Below are 14252 nucleotides of genomic sequence, written 5' to 3'. Positions count from 1 at the left end.
TTGAAGACTTTTCGATTCATAGATTTATAGCTCAGTGCTCACATGTTTTAGCATTCACCTGGGGCCTCATTCTGGTTCTGCGTCTACATGAATAAGGTCCATTATAAACTGTTCGAGATCGGACTAAAACTTCTTGTTTCACATTATGTTGGATCGTTTGGTTTTGTTTTCGTTTTTACAGAGAGAGGCTTTGGTGTTGGATAAATCTTAATATGACATTCAACGCTTACGGTATGATCAGGCGTTGTGTTTGTAAGCAATTTTATGTACAGTGTAGTTATGTTTTTCTGCCACGCGGAAGTTTAGACATAAGGGTCTGACATCTTGATCGACAAGCAGGACACAGGTAGTTATACGGACTTGATCGTCGATTTTATGGACTTATTGGTCGTTGATTTAGTCAGTGATCCAGATGTTCGGCCCATAACAACCAAGTGATTCAATGAGCAGGGCCACCTGACCTAATATTATAAGTATGTTAGTATTTCTTTGTTACTATAGTACAGCACTACCATACGCTAAGGACTATTTCCTCGAATACGCATCATAATTTCCTTAGCATGCTAGGTGTGTGTGGTTACTTCAAATAAATAGTTTCTGTAATTATTACCTGACGGCAAGAAGCAGAAATGCAGAAGCAGGTGTAAAGTTGTCATTGTTTGAAGTAGATTAATTTCCAGTGTGAGGAAGCTGTGTAATGTACGAGATAATTAGCTTAGCGCAATTTCTGCTGGAGTTATCGGTCAATGGGACTATTTTTCCTCTTTCGTCGACTTAGTCGAAGTTTTCCTTCGTCACAAATCTTTTGTTTGCTTCTATACGGTGGTGGATATCATCGCTTGTTCTTCGTGTATTTTAAGCATGCTTGAATGGCAGCAATGCGCTCTTGCGGGGCATCTGTGGAGAGAAATGATTTTGTTCAAATACGTAGTTTTCCTGAAAATTGTCATTCCATGATGGTGTAACTATCCTCGCAACTGTCTAAAAATAGCCTCAGAGTCAAATAAATACAATACCACTATAGTATGGCTACGCACCACCGTTTCGGATCACGCACTTTTCTTGACATTTATTAAACAAACACGAGGCAGAGAATAGACTTGTAAAAGTTGGCTTATGGCTTCTCGCACCGTGTACGCCGATGATCGAGTTCTTGTCGTCTGCTCTACCGCGCTGTTCTGGTCATCTGCTTCGGTGTGGACTGAACTGTTCATACGTTGCTCTTCTAGTGAGTGTTTGGCTGTATAGTTGGTGCGCACCCTGTGGAGTATCAAGGTTTTAAAGACGCAAGTATTTATGGAGGTAAAAAGTAAACCTTGATGTAACCACCACTTCTGTTTGGCTTGAAAATATATTGTCTGAAACATAGAGAAACAGAGTCTTCTATAAAAATTTGAAAAAAAGATGCAGGCTCACGCGCTAGGGTTGGTGAAGATTTAAACACACGTTCAGTAAATCCATCACATTCAGTGAGAATAACGAAAGGTTAGAAACTTTGAATGTTAGAAGTAAATATAGCTAAGTTCTACCAAACTAAAGCAAAGGAGCAGGTGCACGACGAAACAGCTGTCAAAGCAACCAATCACAAGCACGCGCAATAAAGGGGTCAGCAAGTGACCCCATTTTATGTGAGAGCGGCGGTCGCGGCTCGCTGTGCCTTTGGTGAAGCAAGCGTCTCTAGCATCTCGAGTGTACCCCGCCTTTGTTCTTACCATCCTGTATCGGTAACTTTAGCACACACAGTGAAGTGCACAGACTTGCATACATGTTGTTTATACTGTATAATGTAAAACTGCCGTTTATTAAAAACAACTGCATTAATCTGCATTTGCTTTCGAATACGTGAGCGAACGTTACAGGAATCGAATATTCACTCGTTCCAGATGGGTTTCCTAAAATATAATTTTCCGTTCCTCTCTTTTAAGTGTCGACAGCCATGACAAAGAAATCTGTGAGACTCACGGTTTCCGAGATGGCATAACGCATCGTTTGGCTGCTACACTTGGTAAGGCTGTTGAACGCTGATCCATGTGTTCAAAGCAATCTGAGAGGCCTCTTCTGATAACACTCCCAGCTGCAACACTGTGACACAATCTGAGAGGCAATTTTACTCGAAGCGCTGAAAATTCTGGTAAATGTAGGTATTTTTCTGAGAGTCGTGGAGCCATTGGGATGTATACTTTTTTGGTATCTATACTGAAAAAAATCTTTTAAGTATTTCATGAATCTGCTCAAAGGCATTATAGATACTTTTTTTAATGAGATGAATCGTAGTTAAGGTAGAATTTTGAATTATGGACAAATAAGTAAGGTCTGTTTTCAGACACACCCAATCCTTCTATTTCTTTGCGGGTGTTTGAACCTTGGTCACATTTGATGACTTTCAATCCGATATCTTATATTTTCCCTGGAACTGTGTCAATAATGACTTCAGCAAGTTGCCAATAATCGGGCTAGTGGATAAAAATTATCAGACCGCTTGTTTCGAGTACTCTATAAGTCCAACAACCATGAATACTGAGGCCTGATTTGCAGCATAGCTCGATCTCTGGCTACCAAAGTCGGGGAACCCCTTAACATATTGTCCTCTTTCATGTTGTAAGATAGTTCTTCTTTGATCGTCATTTCATTAAAACGACACTACATACCTCGCCTCCTGGACGCATAGCAGACACGCTTTGCTGTAAGGTTTGCAAAACATGATTGTTAAGCACTGGGAAAATATTAACATTTTTGCGTAACTCCTCTCAGGGTTGTTATTAAGGGTAGGTTAAACAGTTGCCTGGCCCAACAGATCGCTTCTCTGGCAGTTTTGCATCCACATCTTGCATCTTTGGAAATGACAACACAAGACTAGTGAAACCTCTAAACAGCAGGATTTGTAGCAAAACCAACGATAACTGTGTCTTTTTAAATTTACTGAAGAAAGGAAATGCTGTTTACTTACATCTCTTCGTCTGTCGGAAGAGAACAACCAAAAAGCTGAGTTTTGACAACTCGGCGCAGTGCACCATGAACAACCTGACATCTTCGTGTGAAAAGTGATAGTCGGTAAATAACATTTACAGCTCACGACTTTAAAATAAACATGTGATTGGTTGTGGACTGGTTTGACATCAGGACCAAAGCTACCCCGATAACAACTTTGGTTATGAGGTGGTTTTATTTTTAAGATGCTCCAGAAAATGAAGAAGGGAGAGAGAGAGATGATTAAACTTAAAAAAGTAATACTTTCACGAGCTGGATATCCTAGATAAACCACGAGGAACAGTGCAAGACTGAGGTTAAGCTAGCATAAAGACATCTCATCCCCCTGGGGAGTAATCGCAGAGTGAATTATTTGCATCACTTCACCACGCATCGCATTTCTGCTGCTCATTTGTAGCTGAACATCACAAAGAGAGACATTTTCAATAAAGAACAGTCTGACACGCTTCTCCAGTAGCTGAAGGTGCCTTTCCGAAACCATATGCGCAGTTAAATGTAAAGTGAAAGGACGATGCATCATGCTGAAAAAAAACAAAAAAACATACGCTGTAATAAGTCTTTCGCACACTAACCCCAACATACTTACGAAGACATGTACTTTGACGAGACCCCGCACATAAAGGCAAAGTAAAGTGGAGATTGTTGATCTTCAACTATAGTTAAAATGATTGATTAAATAATAGAGACGTTTGATCTTCACACAGAGGTGGGCAACAAAGACAGTTGATGTTAGACAGAGGTCAAAATGGCTGATGTTAGACAGTCCAAAGAAGGTAAAATGTTTCAGAAGCCGCACGATGAAGTCGACAACACAACACGTCCATTAGATGGTAGAACCAGAATGATGTTCTTTCGTTATTCACAGATTTCCGACCGACCGGTCTTCTGTTTGCAGCTTCATATTCAACTGCCTCTCTGTGACGTTTACTTTCATTGGAAAATGATGTCATCCAAATGACGTACACAAAGACGTAAGACGCAGGACACCACACGTACACGAGACAATGCTACAACTCATGACACTCCATACGAGAGCTGCTACAGATCATTACACTCCCCCTGGCTACAAATGTACCTATTGTCTGACCTGAAAAAATAGCCACCGTGACTTATTTATAGTCGGCATCTTTATTAAACAATTTATCAGTGGTTGTGATGAGATCACCCATCCGCTACCACAGTGCTGTCCACTACCCCTCGCTACTTGTGACTACCACTGTGTCGATCCGGAGTAACTTTTACGAAGTCAAAATGTTTATCTCTGCCCCACCTCCACCTCACCTGCAGTAGACTTGTATCTCAAAAATGGGAGAGTAATTATTTTTTTTACAGATGTTAAGTAATAGCGTTAGGTTAAACACAGCGTTATCACACTGGTATTCCTTGACTTCAGTAGAAATAAACACCTTATGAGTTTAGTAACTTACGACAGTACTTACGTGAACAGAAGCTGCTTCTTGCGAAGGTCTCAACTTCTCAGGTCAAGATACCTGCCATTGGGACTTGAGAAAATGCATTAACAGCCACGTTGGCAGCCGGCTCTCATGATTTCAACGATGCTGTGTACAGTTTGTTGACGTTAAATGCTAAGGCAGAAGAAAACAGGTCGTTCCTCGTAGCAAATCATAAAACAAAGGTATCACACACTGATACATCTTACATCGTAAACACACAATTGAGTTAGACATTTGGTTTGTCAACATTTATACACGGAGCTGCAGCCACGTCTGCAGTTTAACACAAAAGAAAATGAAATGACTTGGAAAATTCTAATAGCGCTTTTGGCCTTATATGTATTTATATATACGCATTATAGTTTTCGTCTTTTAATTCGTTTGCACCCAGTGAAATATTGGGCTTTGGTAAAGAATAGAAGGGGTATAATTAGTAATAAAACAAGGTATTTATGTGTTTAGTCACGGCAGTGATGTAGGAAAGCCTCGCCGATCTTACTGAAGCTCGCTGCAGTCTTGTGACTTGATCATGAGACTCCTTTAGTCCCACTTAAGTTCATCAGTTCAGTCTAGCCTCATATTTCTTTCTTTAAGTACCAGTGGGTAATCAAGTGAGAGCCGCCATCACCCATCTTTGTCCTCATCTGCTGCTGTTTGAGTGAAGTGATTCTAACCGACCTGGTCCTTGTGGTGGGCTGCTCCTTCTCTGCTGCGGAGGGGAGAGCTCTCAGCATTAAGTTGGGAAAATATTCCATGCTGGACAAAAAATAAAATATACAATACTTCAACATGTCATTATTATGGTCAATGGCATCTCACACTCTGATTCTTACCAGTTACGCACACCACTGACCTGCACACGACCGAAATGACACGTGGACCCCACCAGTAAATGTTTGTAATAAAACTACAGTATTGACACTGGGCACGTGTAATGCTTAGTGTAATGCTTAACGAAAGACAAGTGAATGTGTAAAATAATGATTGATGTTATTACTTTAAAGAAGTAATTTCGCTAGACATTGCGACATTCACATTCTCCTATCGACATCTAGTCCAAGGGGTTATTATAATGGTCTAGTGCGTCTAGTCAGAATGTTTTGACAGCAGGTGTAAAATATAACTCTTATTCTTATCAAAAGATTCGTATTTTCTACGCAGAACAGGCTTAAGGCTGTTGAGATCATAAGGCTAAATGTCACCAAAGGTGGTGGTGGTGGTGGTGGTGGTGGTGTTAGTGGTGGTGGGTGGAGGTAATGATAATGTCACGTGTTTAATCGCTCTCTGCGTGAAGCCGCAGATTACTTGTCAACAAATGTCTCTCGCTCCTGACTCAACAATGCGAATCTAATCATACAGACATGGAGGACGACACAGCGTCTTAGTGCGCACCTGTACCTGTCTGCTCTCTCTTTGTGTGTGTTTGCGATCGTTGTTTAACATGAGTGTGTGCTTACGTACCCGAGTGACAAAACTTGTCTACAGACAGTGACTGTTAATCGTTATCTGAGGCAGTATATATATAAAAGCCTTGTCACCCGACCAAACCTATTGACGTAGCGCTCACGCCCTGTGTCACTGAAATGCCACGACTTGTAGGCGAGTCTGCTTCACATCTACACACTGAGGTACCCTGCTACAAGGTATTCATGTTGCATTACGACCTGAGATACTAATTGTGACATGACACAATAGTAAATATTTTGTCCTCAAATGTAGAACTCGTCATTTAGCTAGACATACATTATCCTAGGAGCTTCAAACATAGACTCAGTGGTCTATATACAATTGGCGCAGTAAAACACCGAGAGAATAAGTACTATTGACATGCTTACCTGCGAGAAAGTGATTAAAACTATATTTTTCTCATTCGTTGTTCTCCTTAAAGTGACTGGATTTTTCTCTCTTTTCCCCCTTTCAAAAATTTTGACTTCTCAACTTCATAAGATCAGTTACCACACATAAGGTGATTATTTAAAAATAAAGTTCATTAGTAAAACCTTTCAACTTCATGGCTATCTCGCTTACCACAGTTGAAATGTACAATGAAATAATCAACGGTACTCACAAAATAACGACAAAAAACGAACGGACTTCCGGGTACTTACAGCGCTAAGCACATACATCTGGTTTCACTTACCCTCTTCTCCCAGATAAGTACATTCCACCTGAATCTTGCTACATGTTGAAGGGCACAACGCACTATGCGACAGTAATCCAGCACCATGTTCAAGTGGGTGGGGTGTATCACCTGTCGGGGAGTTTCTAAACCACCACAAGGTGATTTGATCCATGCCTCGAGTTGTTGCTAACAGTTGCAGTTTGTATAACTGCAAAGCGCCTTTCATCGCTATTTTTGGTCATGCCGATTGCTCCATAATTCCTCGCGAGATGATACACTTTCACAGTTTGTAGGCCTCTTATTTCCTTTACAGTCTGTTACGTATGTACGGTATCTTATCCTGCCCGACCCACTATCAGTGATATATGACCTACCTTATTTTTACTGACATTTATAGAACTGACGGCATAGTTATTAATAGATTGTCGTGTTACAGAATCGAACAATAACACTATACATCAAATGTCTATATTTTGTAGAATTCCTTCAGAAAAGTTTAAGACTTATTTATTATTATTATTAATAAAATACTGAAAACAACTGATGCTTTGACGCTTAGCGCTATAACTATATAGTTGATGTCAAATATTTCACCGGTCTGCTTCACTTCAAACCTCTATGACAACGGTGAACACAAGTAAACTGAACCTGTAAAATATTTGTTCACTCTATTTATTTGAAAAGTGCATTTGATTGCTCCTTGTCAACAGAGAAAAATGCTGGATAACCGCTGCTAGCATGTTGCAATAAGCGCCATGGATTATTTCCCTTGGTAAAAGAGCAGTTACAAGTTGTGAAATGCCTGTTTTATTTATCAGCCTTATTGTGAAGCACAAGAGATAAACTAAAAGAATATTTTGAGCCAGTTATTGTAGTTGACACAATGAGGATGCTAGAGAAACAAGTCTTTTGAATGACTTAGCAACTTAGGCTGAGAACTACCCGGCTAGGAAAAGCTTTCAGCAAATGACATTAACATCGTATGTTGATATAAAGATCTCCCCATACAGAACTATTGACGATCTGTGGCGGTTGTTTGAAAAGACCCTTTTATTTTGCTCTTGGGGGTACAACATGCTATGTTTTGACTTGTTATTCAATGACCTCAAGGAGGGTGAAATCGATGTAACCATGGTGAGAGGTAAACTGCAAACGTTTGATCACTCAGCCCATACACCCGATTGTTTCGGTACTAACATAACTGCTGGCTGTTCATCAATACCAACCAGTCCTCATGCAAGTAGCATGGGTCATTCGAGTTCATCTTTGCGAGAGTTCTCTGATTTCACTTCAGTTCACCAAGTGTTTTGTCTGTTTATGACTATTTTCACAAGTCACTCTATATTTGCAGTTCGTTCTTTACCTTATTTGCGTAATTAAAAATCCTCAGCCAGCTCGGCCAGGTTGATATGATCAAACTTTCTACATTAATAATTTACTTTATCCTCTGGTTAATTAAATTTCTGAGGTCTCATCCTCACCTAGCGACTAAGGTTATATCACAGCAAAGCAGCCGACAATAAACATGTTCCACATGAAAAAAGCGCGCGTGAAGACAAGACTTGATCTTCATCATGTAGTGCTTAAACTATGTTTCTGTGGAATAGCTACACAAACACAGGTACGAAATTGCATATGAACAGATTATTTTTTTCATCTCGTTTTTTCTGCAGTTTTCTCTCCAGTTATTTAGTGCGTAGTATTTGTCTCGATGACTTGTGTTAAAGAAACAACTTAATGAAGTATGTAAGTCAAGTTTAACCAGATTGAACAGATTTCCGTAGCTACTCACCTGTAGGCCGCGTGTGTTGCATAATACATTGCGACGAATTAGCCATGTTTAATTGTTGTTATCGTTCTAACTGTGCCACTGGCACAGGATGCACTGAAAGTTCAGATGAGGGCAACAGAAGATACTGTGTTGACAGGTGACATGGGTTTGTAGCTCAAAGAAGTAAGTTAAACTGATTATATGTGTAAGCGCCTTTATCAAGTTCATTTCTACAGACAAATGGTGGCACATGCTATATTTCAACTTATTTTATACAATTATCTCGAAGTGAAAGTAATCGATGTAACCATGGGTGGAAGTAAACACAGTTCAGCGATGTTAATTAATCGAAACATCCGGGCACATCGGCTGAGTGAACAATAATTAAGTTTTCATCTTTCATTTCGGTTGAACTTCGTGAGACTTTGTTAAAAAATATCAGAGGCATAATGCGTAATAAAAGGAGGTATTTACGTGTTTAGTCAGGACAATAATTTTAATAATATTTCTGTCTTTACATACCAGTGGGTAATAAAGTGATAGCCGCCATCGTCCATCTTTGTCCGCATCTGTTGCTGTTTGAGTGAAGTGATTCTAACCGACCTGCTCCTTGTGGCGGGCTGCTCCTTCTCTGCTGGAGAGGGGAGAGCTCTCTCAGCATTACATTGGGAAAATATTCCATGCTGGACAAAATATAAACATAAAATATTTCAAAATGTCATTATTATGGTCAATAGCATCTCACACTCTGATTCTTCCCAGTTACGCGCACCACTGACCTGCACACCATGCGGACCGAAATGACACGTGGCCCCTGTCAGTAAATGTTTGTAACAAAACTAGTGACACGTGTAATGCTTAACATAGGACAAGTGAATGTGTAAATATAATGATTGATAGAAGTAATTGAAAATTCAAGAAGTAATCTGGCAAGACATCTCTACTTTCACGACATTACTGTCGACACCATAATAACTTAAATACTTTGAAGACAAATAGATGAGGCCTCTAGAGTCCAGAGATACCTCCCAACTCAAGGAAACTTTGTAAACATATACATATATATTTTTTTCTTAACCACCACAATTGTACATATCCACCTTCCTTAATGTTTACTATAAAATATTCTATAATACTTTATTACTTCATTCACGTAGTTAATTTTCTTTCCTGTAAATGGTGAGAGCTAAATTAAAAAAAAACATCTTCTTGCTTATTTTACCTCTCGTTAATAAAGAACTGTCATTGTCATTATCCTATCGAGGTCTAGTCAAAAGGAATACTATGCATGGTCTAATGTGTCTAGTCAAAACGTTTTGACAGCAGGTGTAAAATATAACTCTTATTATTATCAAAAGATTCGTATTTTCTACTAAGAACAGGGCTGTAAAGACCATAAGACTAAGTGTCACGAAAGGTGGTGGGGGTGGTGGGAGGAGGAAATGATATTGCGACATGTTTAATCGCTCTCTGAGTGAAGCTGCAGATTACTTGTCAACAAATGTCTCTCAATCCTAAGTCAACAATGCGAATCTTATCATACAGACATGGAGGACGGCAGTCTTAGTGCGCACCTGTACCTGTCTGCTCTCTCTTTGTGTGTGTTTGTGATCGTTGTTAAGCATGAGTGTGTGCGTACGTACCCGAGTGACAAAACGTGTAGCAATATATATATAAGGCTTGTCACCCACACAAACCTATTGAATTAGCGCTCACAGCCTGTGTCAGCGAAATGCCACGACTTGTAGGCGAGTCTTCTTTATATCTACACTCTGCTACAAGGTATTTATGCTGCAGTGTGTCATTACGACCTGAGATATTAATTGTGACATGACACAACAGTAAATATTTTGTCCCCGAATCCAGAACTCGTCATTTAGTTACACATACATTATCTTTGGAGCTGTAAACACAGTAGACTCAGTGGTCTATATACAGGTTGAAGTAAGCACCGAGAGAATAGGTACTACTGACGATGCGTACTTATGAGAATTGATTAAACTGTATTTGCTCACTTGCAGACTTCTTAAGTAATTAGAGTTTTCTCTCTTCCCTAATTCAAACATTTTTACTTCAAAATTTCATGTGTTCAGTTACGACATGTCATTGAGGTGATTATTGAAAAAAACCCACATTAGTAAACTTTATGCCATCATGGCTATCTCGCTCACCACAGTTGAGATGTGTGGTTAAATATCACGGTACTTAAAAAAAATACAACAAAAATCGATGGAATTCTGGGTGCTTTCAGCGCTATGCACATACATCATACTTACCTTCACTTTCGCTACCTCTCCTCTCCCAGGTAGATATCTGTCACTGACTCTCTCTACATTCCCGTTGAAAGGCATAACACATTACGCAAAGCACTCAAAGCAAAATGTCTTGCCAAGGAGGTGGGGTATGTTACCTGACGGGAGTTTCGAAACCACTACAAGCTGATTATGATCCGTGCTCGATTCGCTCCTAACAGTTGTAACTTGTGGACCTCCATAGGGTGTCATCGCTATTTTTGTCATGGCCATTGCTCCATATTTTCTTCGCAACATGAGCACCTTATCGGTCTCTCACTCTCTTTGCAGTTTGTCACGTACATACGTGTGTAGCTTACCCTGCCGACCCACTATCAGTGAATTATGACCTACCCGACTTTTTATGGGCATTTATAGAACTGACTGCATGTTTATTTATAGACTGTCATCTTAATACATCGTATATAGTAACACTATGTATCAAATGTCTCTATTTAGTAAATTTTCGTCTGAGAGGTCCACAAACTTTATTTACTTAAACACTTTGAAAAGGGCTGGTGCGCTTGAATGGTTGATCCAAAAATTTTATATCTTTGTAAACATTTCACCTGTCTGCTTCATGTTGAGCAGCTATGAAAACTTCTAAGACAACTAAACTGAGGTTGCAGTTGAACTAATATTGTTCTCACTCTAGTTTTTTGAAAAATGATTTTTATTGTTCATTGTCAGCAGACTGAGAAAAGTGCTGGATAACCGCTGCTAGCAAGTTGAAAAAAAGCGTCATCGATTACTTCCCTTGGCAAATAAAAACAAACAAAAAAAAAACCCAAAAAACAATCCACTTACAATGTCTAAACATACCGATGCATGATGAAGACGAAGAAAGCGGTGATGTTTGTAATCATCCGAATTAACAGCTCTTTTGATGTTTTTATAGTCTCATCGCAACCCTTCTCTAATACGGTCCACTTATATTCTTTTTTCTTTTGTTCCTTCTTCCGTTATTTTCTTCCTCCCATGGCACTTCACATACACAATACTTCAAAATTACACAAATAAACATCATGTTGTGAGCTCACAAACACTTCCCTGACAGAAAAGCTGCATGTAAATATTTATTTACCTTATTTAGCAGCCTTATTGGCTTTTAAAAGTGAAGCATAAGAGATAAACTAAAGACCTATTATTAGCCAGTGATTCTAGTTAACAGAATGTAGATGTTTGTCGAAACAAGTCTTTTGACTGAGTTAGTATCTAAGGCTGTGAACTAACCGGCTGGGAAAATTCTTTCAGCAGGTGACATTAACATGTATGCTAATATAAAGATTTCTCTCCAGTGCAGAATCATTGACATTCTGTGGCGGTTCCTTGAATAAAACCCTTCCATTTGCACTTGGAGGCAGCGCGTGCTATGTATTGACTTGTGCCATTCAATGACCTCACAGAGAATAAACTGAATGTCACTATGGTCAGAGGTAAACTCGAAGCCAAACATCTTGCAAACGCTTGGTCGTACAGACTATTCACCCGACTGTTTCAGTAACATAACGGGTGGCTGCTCATTCATGCCGGCCAGTCCTCGTGCGTAGCAGGGGTCATTAAAGTTCATTTTCAAGTTCGCTGATGTCACTGCACGACGCCAAGTGTTCTGTCTGCTTATAGTTATTTTTATGAGTTCACTATTTGCCGTTTATTCTTCATCTTATATGTGTCGTCCCGGAGAGCACAACAAAACACGGTTGGCTGGTGTTGTCTCCACCACACTGTCTGCCACCTGACCGAGGCATACACCACTGATTCAATAAAAAATGCCGCTGGTACCAAATCACCATAATGGAGAAGTGAGGTAAAGAATCTCAGGACACACATAGACGTTTGTGTACACATGATATGAATAGTGGCAACTGTATATATCAAAAGTGTAATAATGTATGAGGAGAAAAACAGGCTTTATGTGCTGTCCAGTTACAGGGTTCAAAGGCGATGTCTGCTACCAACCAACGGGAAGAGTGTAATCTCTCATTAGAGGTTAGGAAACTCTTACAGTCATTTTTACAAAAAATATTTACAGGTGTACTAGCAATAGAACAATAGGCAGTGGACTCCTGTTTGTTCAGTTCTGGTTGGTTAAATATATATATTTAACGAGTTAATTCATAAGAAGAGAGGGTGATAACGTAGCTTACCTCCCTTCACTCAAGTATATACTACATTAACAGTGTTTCAACCCAAGAATAAGCCTGTGTATAATTAGTTTAATATTTGTTTTTGTTAGAGTGCAAAATTTAGCAGATGTCAATTATTTCTCCCTTTTCAGCCGACACTTCGGACGAAGAAAATTTGTGTGTTTGTGTGTGTCTGTGTGTGCACCCACAATGACTACGCAATCAAAGAGAACATTAAAACTTTGTCAGATAGCTGACGCTACTTGTATCGTAGCAGAAAAATGGCAAGTGCAGGACTATTATTTTATATTATTTCATTCTCGACATACCGATGTACAACAATTGCCACGTTCAGAATGAAGCTCGTGACCTCCCGAGGCGTTTATTGTTTATACGTCTATGTGTGTTATATAGGTGTTAATATGTTACTTGCAATGTCTGTAGCTTGTATCTCACACAAGGGGGATGTGCACACAAATGTGGGGAAACAGCTTTTTGCCCTAAGCTTTACTCAGTATCAAGCAAGAAGAAAAATTGTGTGCCTCCGAAGCCAAGGAGTAGATATGGATCTATGTTGATTATTACGTACGGGAGTGGGGCGTAGGTGTGTAACGGGGTTGTCGCAGATGAAGGTGTGTGTGTTACCTTAATGCACTAGATTGCGACTTACTCTGTATTCTGTAATAAAATTAATAATAATAATAACAATAACAATAATAATAATAATGTTTATTTGCATAGCGCTGTTCCCCATCATAAAATACAGGCTCAAAGTGCTTTATTAAAAAAGAAACAAAAAATACACAAATGTAATAATCACGGATGGTTGTCACTCTATACACAAGATATAATTTACCGCTAGTTGTCTACACAAGATGTATGGGACCACTAGTTGTCTACGCAAGATGTATGGGACCACTTGTTGTCTACACAAGATGTATGGGACTGCTAGTTTTAGTAGTCTTGCTGTGAAGTAGACATGCAGCAGGTGAAGGCAAGAACCACAGCCCATAACCATCATGACTGTCCACAGTTCATGGCAATGGGCGAAGCTACAGTAATGTTGTAGCTGCTATGTTAATACAACTTTTTTCGGTAAACAAGAGACAAAGTTTCACTGACTTTCTTTTGGATAGACTATGAGCTAGCATTGAGGCTACTGTGACCGTGCATGTGTGTGTATATATATGAGCATTATTATTATTATTCTATTTCGTACATGGACGTTTCCATATAGTCACTGATAATACTGCTATATCTATGTTCCGACAAAACATGCTGGAGTTATAGAAGGAACACCTTTACTTTCTATCGTGCCATAGGATTGCGTTGTATGAAACGTACTCAAAGATTTTTTCTATTATTTCTGCTGTTAGGTGTAGTCACGTAGGGAGTGGCAGAAACAGATCTGAACAGCTCGATATTTACGACTGTGGGGCAGGCGAAGGGTCAGGGTAAGGGTAAGGGAGTGTGGGTTGGGGTAGTGGTTGTTGAAGTGGT

At 39.5% G+C, this 14252-nt stretch overlaps 1 protein-coding gene across 3 annotated transcripts in view; it reads right to left on the bottom strand.

Moving 5' to 3' along the window:
* LOC112568157 overlaps nt 1–10857 on the bottom strand; it is a 28824-nt gene extending 17967 nt beyond the window's left edge. For 2 of the 3 annotated variants that reach the window (XM_025245297.1, XM_025245296.1), the window contains exons 1-6: nt 10746–10857; nt 8858–9018; nt 4942–5198; nt 1963–4574; nt 1131–1358; nt 611–897 (exon numbers count right to left, since the gene is read on the bottom strand). The gene's annotated coding sequence lies outside the window, so the exon portion shown is untranslated. Of the gene's footprint in view, nt 1–610; nt 898–1130; nt 1359–1962; nt 4575–4941; nt 5199–6582; nt 6882–8857; nt 9019–10745 lie in introns of those variants that run through there. The other variant, XM_025245295.1, reaches the window with a different exon arrangement.
* Nucleotides 10858–14252: the final 3395 nt, after the last annotated feature.

This window comes from Pomacea canaliculata, linkage group LG7 (genome assembly GCF_003073045.1).
Source record: "Pomacea canaliculata isolate SZHN2017 linkage group LG7, ASM307304v1, whole genome shotgun sequence".
Taxonomy (NCBI): domain Eukaryota; kingdom Metazoa; phylum Mollusca; class Gastropoda; order Architaenioglossa; family Ampullariidae; genus Pomacea; species Pomacea canaliculata.
Note: the sequence above shows the minus strand (reverse complement) of the source record. Positions and strands in the feature narration are given on the sequence as shown.